Below are 8,675 nucleotides of genomic sequence, written 5' to 3' on the forward strand. Positions count from 1 at the left end.
TTTTTTGTTCTGGTTGCTATTGTTCTGAGTTCCAGAGAGAGGAGATAGATAATTTATCAAAACCGCAACCATAGGCAACATTCCCTGCAGAAAGTATATGTTTCTTGAGCAAAGCATCTTGCTTTTCCCATCATTGACATCCCTGGAATTTCTAGCACAGAGCAAGGCACAGAATAGAAACTCAATAAAAATTCAGATGTTTCCAGGGATCTTCTTAATGGAAGAGTTTATATTATATTTTACATATTTCTTGCAACAAAAACTTTTGCCTTAAAGTCTATCATTGTTAAGTGTATTTTCTTGGGTTCCAGTAAATTAAAATTTGTAGCAACTTAATTTCTCTCTCTCCAAACACATTTGTAATGCTTGATATTCTTTATCGTGCGGTTTTTCTGTGTGTCATCTATCATTATACTGTGTTGCATTTCTTAAGGAGAAAGCCTATGCACAGTGTATTTTCTTTTGCAAAAATCCTTTATTATTATGGCCTATAGCAATTAAAGCTTGAAATTAGAATTAAGGATTGTACGTTTTGATGCAGGCGACCATATAGATGTATTAACATTGTGGCAAGGTTTTTCTTTGCAGGCACAAAGTTGTCATTAGGAAATATAATACTCATTTTTTGCTTGATTAATTATAGCAAAGGCATAACAAAATATATATTGCGTGTTGGAGCATGCACCATCTGCAAAATTATAAATCATGAATAAGCTGAGGTTGGAAGTCAAAATATTCTGTAAGAAACTCACATAGTAAGTATGAAATTTGTTTTGTGAAATAGTTTTGGTAAAGAGAACTTACGCACTTAAAACATGAAGAAGTATACCTTGATCACACCATTCACAATCTAACATATCTGAGTTCTCCTCCCAACTAACCAAATCTACTGCGGCTTTAGGTATGTGTGACTTTGGAAGACATTCTGATGATGGTACATAATAAACAATGTATTTTGTAATCGTAGCAAGACTTCCAAAAGAGCCAGATACCTTGCTAAGTGTTCTCTGTGGCTATCTGACTTCATTCTCACAGTGCCTTCGCCAAGTGGGTACTATTTTTATTGTTACTGTTATTATTTATTACCATAAAACTTACATTCAGTGAGATACACACAGGTGTATAATTTCATAAGCTTTGGCAAATATACACATTTCTGTAGCTAGTACTTCAGTCAAGAAGATAACTATGCCATTTTTATCTCTAATTTCCAGATGATAAAAGTAAATTTAGAAAAGTTGAATAATTTTCCCAGTGCCACACCAGTTGTGTATAGCAGAGCTGGGACACCAGCTGGCCATACTATGCTAGGACACCCAGGACTTAGCTTCAATATCTATGGATTTCCTTGTGTTTCTTTTTATATCTATAATGGTATGCTTTGGAGAGGAAACAACTTGAAAGGCTGAGTGGGACCGTATCTAACAGTGTTTCTTACAATGTTTTTCAAAACCGCTAATCATTAGACTATCCTAGCTTTGTAAGGACAGAGATTCAGGCTCCACCTTTGGAAGTTTGATTTAGTAGATCGGAGTGTGGACCTATAATCTGTATCTGTGCGTGTGTGCATGTGCTGAGAACATTTAACATCTATTCTCTCAGTGACTTTCAAGAATACAATACAGTGTTATTAACTATAATCATTGTAATCATTAGATCCCCCAGAGCTTATTTATGTTATAACTTGGAAATTTGTATCCTTTGGCCAAAATTCCCATTTTCTCCACCTCCCAGACTCTGGTAACCACCATCCAACTCTCTGTTTCCAGGAGTTTGGATTTTTTAGGTTCCATAAAGATGTAGAGAAAAGGGAACTCTTGTACCTTGGTGGTGGGAACATAAATTGGTTCAGCCACTTCAGAAAACAGTATGAAGTTTCCTCAAAAAGTTAAAAATAGAACTCTTATATGATTCAGCAATTCCGCTTCTGGATATTTATCCAAGGGAAATGAAAACAGGATCTCAAAGAGATAGCTGCCCTACCATGTTTATTGCAGCATTAGTCACAATAGTCAAGATATGGAAACAACTACCTATCTATCAGTGGACGAATGGATAAAGAAGATGTGGTATATTAGAATATTATTGGAATATTCTATTCCAATATTCTATTGGATATAGAATATTCTATTCTAATATTCAGAAGATGTCCTCTTTGCAGTAACAATCTGAGATAGTTTATGTTTGGCTCAGTCATTGAAACGTTTATGTCCTTGCAGGAGGCAGGAAAAGCTGAAGGGTCATGCCTTAGCTCTTAAATCTTTGCCAAATTCATTGGTCAGAGCTAATCCCACAACCCTCTTGGAAGGGAATGGAGAAACATGGAAAAGAACATAGGTTTTGGGAGTAGAGTCAATCAATGTCTTTGCCACAGACAGGTTTTGAAAATCATTCACCTTTTTTTCTTTCTCTAGAAGTTTGTGTATATGATGCAGCTGAAGTAGATTTAATCTTTTTTTTTTTTCTGGGAATTGGTACCTTTACCATGATAACTCCACCTTAGCATGGAGTGCTTTTCCTTTTCTTCTCTTTGACGACTGGGCTCAGGAAAAGTGTCAAGCTATTATATTGATGTTGATGGTCTTGCCACCACTTCCCTTGGTTGCTCTTTCATTCCTTCAACAAAGCATCATTTACGTTGGCCCTCGCCAGAGTGGCCGTATTCCCACCTGAAGTTGCTGACGGCTGGGTACCAGCTTAATGTCTGCTGATACTTAGAAGGCAAAGGTCTTACAGTTCTAACCACTAGTGGTTACGAACCAACTCCAGTCAGCCTGGCTTCTGATCCAAGCTCCATCACGTACTAAGTAGGTGAATTTGGTAAATGACTTAACCTCGCTGAACCTAACTTCCTTTTGAGTAAAATGGGGGTAATTATAGTTTCTACCTCATGAGACTGTCATAGGTGTTAAAAATGATCATCTCTCAAGTGCTTAGTATAGGATCTGGCATATGGGGAGCCCCCAATAAACTTTGTCTACTCTCTTTAATGGGATGTCTTTAAGACAACTGACCTGCCAGGATCTAATAAAAGGAAACTTCTCTGCATTGTTTCACCCAGAGAAGTAGAGTTCACTAATGCAATGCTGAAAGAGAAGCCACTTTCAGGTCCATTTTCCCACCTTTTGGAAAGCCAGCTTTGACTCTGTCTTCCAACTCGAAATGATGATCTTATGAAAATTAAAATGAAATTAGTAAAATGGTGCTTTTTTCTCAGCTATAAAAGAGTTGCTAACAATAACTCACATTTCTCCTATTCTATTCTACATGAAGCTGCATGTTATCTAACAACAGGGGGATGTTAAATCATGCAACGTAAACTTTATTTTCCCAGAGTGGCAAGTGAGCTATTTTCGACTTTCTGTTGTGACACCATTCTTTAGGTGGTGTCAGCATGCCTGTTATCAATTTCCCTTTTCATGAGGTATGTGCATCTTCTCCAAGAGCTGATTGAGATCCCTTCCCCAAGATTGTGGAGACATTTCCCTGGATGACCGTGTTGGATTGCCCTTGAAAATGGTGCTTTCTTGCTCAAATATGAAAATGCTGTAGGCTGCACCTACCTCAGAGATTCATAATATGTATTGTCACATCAGTATACATTGACACATCCAGCATATGTATTCCTAGACATTCTCAAGTAATATCTGTTTAGCTCTGTTCGACCGATCATTTACAAAACTAATTTGGCCATGAAAAATTTATTTTCACCAAAAGAGGTGTTTCAAAAAATGATGTATTTGACAGATCATGGGCCAGATGGATGATAACTTACATTGTGGAACCTGACCTGTTTCTCGGATTTAGAAAGATAATAATAAAGGAGCGATTGCTTGGCCTAATCTGGTTTTATAAAGCCAATGGGGAACATAAGCACATAAGTCTCATCTATTTGACAGGGCTGGGGCTAGAGTTGGGAAAGTGAGGCAATGTTACCAGTGTCACACTATCTAAAGGAGGTACCAAAAACTCAGTAATCAAAATAAATAATATTTCAATGAATAATTAAAAACAAATGCAAATTTCCACTAATAATGGCAAATTTTAAGTAAAGGCGGGATCAATGTTACTATTTTTTTCTTTTGCTTCTGATTCTAATTCAGATGTGTATAGCTTGTAGATGTACCATTCTTGTTTCTTTTTTAAAATTTTTATATTTTGTCTATCATGGATTTTTTTTTTGCATTGATTTTGATATTTTAAAAGAGTATATTGAAGTACTATCGGCCTTGATTGCTGAGGGTTTTTTTTTTTTTTGAGTTCTTTATACTTTATGCCCAAGACAGGTGCCCCAACTACTTCTACTTCCAGCTCTGCTGTTTAATTCCTGCCCAAATGCAACTGAGGGTGGAAAAGAAAATCCATTTTATCCTGTGCTGAGATTCTGCACAAAGTGAAAAGTAAGAAGAGATGGTACATCCATGTACATAATGGCATTATTTACAGTAGCCAAAAGACGGAAACAACCCAAATGTCCATCAACTGTAACTAGGTAAGCCAAATGTGGTGCGCACGCACACACACACACACACACACACTCACACAGGAATATTATTTATCCTTAAAAAGAAAGGAAAGGCTGGCATATACTGTAACATGGATAGAACTTGAGGACATCATATTAAGTGAGTCAGTTGCAGAAAGACAAATACTGTGTGATTTTACTTACCCACCATGTCAAGAGTAGCCAAAGTCATAGAGACAGAAAGTAATAATGGCAATTGCCAAGGAATGGAGAGAAGAAATGGGGAGTTGTTACCTTAATGGGTACAGAGTTTCAATTTTGCAAGATAAGAAGTTCTGGAGATTGGTTGCACTACAATGCAAATATACTTAACACTGTTGATCTGTACACTTAAAAATGGTTAGGACAGTAAATTTTATGTTACATATGTTTTTTTGTCACCATTAAAAACTTGAACAAAAGAAGAAATGACAAGGATCAGGGATAGAGGAGCTTGTGATAAGAAGCAGAACTTGAAAATGGGGATGAAGAGCCATAATGCCAGGAAGGGGAAGAGAGAAAACAGAATGGGGTGTGTAGCTGGGGTGACTTCTACTCACAGGGCTTCTCATCAGGACCAGGGTGCATCCAAAATTGGGCTGAAACATGTTCATTCAACATTAAGTGCCCTTTCTGTCTCTTTTAACTACTTTCTAGGGAAAAAGAGGTATTTAAATATAAGATAGATTTTGATTAGAGATCCTGTCTGTTAATGTACACCTTCACAGTGCTGATGGACTGGCCGAGACGTGCAGCACATTTTGGATGCTTTTATAGAAAAGCTAAGACTTATTTTTGTAATAACTCTTTCATCTGTAGCATCTAGTTTTTCCATTAGGAAAACTAAAATAGCTCGTGGAATTGCTTTTTGTCTTTCTACAATAACAGACACTGCAGTGAGCTAGTCACTTTGGGCTATATGTAGAATAAGATGTGGATACAATGAGGAAAATCTCTCTTCATTCCACACCCTTTTGGCAGAAGGACATTTTTGGACATCTTCTTCATGTTTCCAGGTCAGAGAACATCTTTCCTTGTGTGAATGGAAAAGAGATAATTTATAACAACATATGCTGAATAATGGACTGTGATCTCTTTGAGGGCAAAGAGCATCTATAAATAATTTTAATAACTCACAAAGAGCTTTGTTCTTACTTAGGTTTTAAGTAAGCATGGCTTGTTTGTTTGTTTTACTTTTTCCCCTACCTGAACATACTAGATGCTTTATTTTATTTTTGGTGGGGTAGGCCATGGTAATTAATGTACCCCAACCCCAGTTATTCAAAAAAATGAAAAAAAAAAGAATGTTTATTGCTCTTTCATATATTGCATGTTAGCTAAGTTCAGGTGTACCTCTATCATCTGTCATCTTCACTCTGGGCCCCATGCTAATGGTGGGGTCTTATCATTGTCATGACCTAGAGTACAACAAGGTATGATGGACCAAGCTGCTCTTGTTCAGAAGCAACACATCACTTTGTCCACATTTCATTGGCAAAAGCAGTTCACGTGGCCCCTCAAGTTTAACAGTGTAGGTTTGTATACTCCTCTTTTGGAGAGGGCCCCCATAATGACAATAAGAAACTGGAATAGTTGGTAAACAGGAATACTCTGCAGGTGGTTGAAGAAAGAGAAGGAGAGCTAGTATCTCTACAGTTTACCAGGAACTTTATATGCTATTCTCATTTAGCTGTCATTCTGTCTTGACCACAACCTGTGAGGTATGTATCATTCTACTGTTTTTACAGCTGAAGAAGCTGAGTTCATGCTGACTCCAGAACCTACCTAAAGTCACAGAGAAAGAGTGTATTAGAGCTAGTGTTTGCATCTGTGCCCAACTAATATGAAGTCTGTGCTCCCCGCAAGAGTGACTCCTACATTCACATGTGGACAAAATGAAGCCTGAAACCCTTTTGTGCAAGTCACTTTTTTAAATAATGTGAATCGATATGAACATTCATATTAATTGATTTGGCAAATAGGATGCAGGGCATGTAAAGACTGATATAAATGGTTAACTTATTTTAGAAGCAGAAATAATATTAAAAATTGCAAAGTTACTCCACATTATGCCTTTTTCCTTAGGAAAAGCATGCAAGTCTTATTGACCATCAAAATATGGGTGTTACAACTCCAAAATATATAGAATAAGATATATATATATATATATATATATATATATATATATAGAATAAGATATATAGAGAGAGAATAAGATATATATATATATATATATATATATATATATATATATATATATATATATATATATATATCTATCACTATTTCTGGGGCATCAGAAACAGGACCAAAACATGTATTTCTACAAATGGCTAGGAATGGAGAAATCAATAAGTTCACTAATAATATAAGAAAAGAGTTTACCAACGCCGTGCATTTACATCAGCATAAAGTTAAAGGCTGGCCAAGGAAACCCAGTAGTTGGAGTACAAGTAAGTTTAACTCTTCTGGGAGGCTATATAACCAATCTTTGAAATTTCACTCAGAGAACTCACCCCCACTCCCATTTCTGTTTTCACTTGATTCTAAGGACATTATTTGAAATAGTAAAAAATTACTTGGTATGAATGCTTTTCATCTTATTAACAAAAGGCGTGAAGAAAATGTGGAAAGAACCTGAATGTCCAGTAATGGGCAGATGGATAAGTAAAATCTGACTCATCTGTTTGAAGAAAGGTTACCCTACTGTTAAAAGACTCATTTACGAAAGTTCAAAGTTATGTGTAAAGATGATTTGGCTTTCAGGTTAAGTGAAACAATTAGAATATAAAATGGAATATATTATAAGATTTCCACTCTGTAAGACAAATGAATGGAAAAACAAACAAAGATACCTGAATATATAGGAACAGATAAGATAGGAATGCGTACAAATGCTGAATCAGCTCATATATGATGTTACTGTTTGTGTATAGTCTGTATGACCATAGATTATTAGTACCCTTATTAATTTATTCTCCCAGTAGACATTTGTGGAGAGACTATGATGTTATAGATATAGTTCTAGACACAGCAGTGAACCTAATCATCCAAATAGCTACCTTGTCCTCCTTATAGTGAAGAAGAGGACAAGTGAAGCATAAACACATAGTATGTTAGTTGATGAAACTCCTTTGGAGAAAACTACATAAAATAAGGTAATACAGTGCTATTGATGAGGGATTAGTTCATATATGTTGGTAGTGGGAGGTCTCTTAAAAAGATGATATTTGGGGATGCCTGAGTGGCTCAGCGGTTGAGTGTCTACCTTTGGCTCAGGGCGTGATCCTGGAGTCCCAGGATCGAGTTCCACATCAGGTTCCTTGCATGGAGCCTGCTTCTTCTCCCTCTGCCCATGTCTCTGCCTCTCTCTGTGTGTCTCTCATGAATAAATACATAAAGTATTTTTAAAAAGATGATATTTGTGTAGAAGCCTGAAAAAAGTCGGGGAGCTATCCAGGTAGGTAAGTGGAGACAAGTATTTGGACAGAAAGAACACCAGATACAAGACCCTAGGAGTACTTGGAGTCTTCCGGGAAAAAAGGAAATGAATGACCTGAATGAGGTGAGGAAGAGGGGAGTATGAGGAGTGGCAGCCAGTGGGGGGACAGGGAGTAGCTGATGGCAGGGGGTTCATGTGAGCCTTAAAGACAGTTGTCAGGATTATGTCTTCTACTGAATGGGATAAAAAGCTATTGGAGGATTCTGAGCTAAGATGTGGTGTGATCTATTGTAAAAAGGTCATTCTGACTGCAGTGAGGGGAGTAGTTTGAAAGCAGAGTAGCCCAAACAAAATGAGATAAGAAATCAGTAGCTTGGACCTGGAGATTGCAGTGGAAAAAAAAATGAGGAATGTTCAGATTTAAAATGCTCCAGAGACAGATCTGACAGGGTTTGCTTATGAATTGGAAAAGGGATATGAAGGGAGAGGACTCAGTCATGACACTCAAGTTTATGCACTGAGAAACTGGTAAGATAGAATTGCCATTTATTGAGAGAAGGTTGTAGAAGGAGCCTGTTTGAACTTGGGATGGAAAGAAATCAGAAGTTTGGTTAGGGATGAATTAATTTTGAGACATTTAGTCAAACAGGCAGATAAACTCATGAGTTCAGCATCATCTGAATGAGATAACCTAAGGATTAAGTGTAGGATTAGCTAAGAAAAGGGTTC

The 8,675-nt window shown here is 36.9% G+C and overlaps 1 long non-coding RNA gene across 1 annotated transcript; it reads left to right on the forward strand.

The window, feature by feature from the left end:
- Window positions 1-4,291: 4,291 nt before the first annotated feature.
- On the forward strand, window positions 4,292-6,554 carry LOC140624432 (uncharacterized). Its single transcript, XR_012023922.1, has 3 exons — window positions 4,292-4,492; window positions 5,393-5,520; window positions 6,253-6,554. It is a non-coding gene; the product is annotated as an uncharacterized lncRNA (long non-coding RNA).
- The last annotated feature ends 2,121 nt before the right edge of the window (window positions 6,555-8,675 follow it).

This window comes from Canis lupus, chromosome 3 (genome assembly GCF_048164855.1).
Source record: "Canis lupus baileyi chromosome 3, mCanLup2.hap1, whole genome shotgun sequence".
Taxonomy (NCBI): Eukaryota; Metazoa; Chordata; class Mammalia; order Carnivora; family Canidae; genus Canis; species Canis lupus.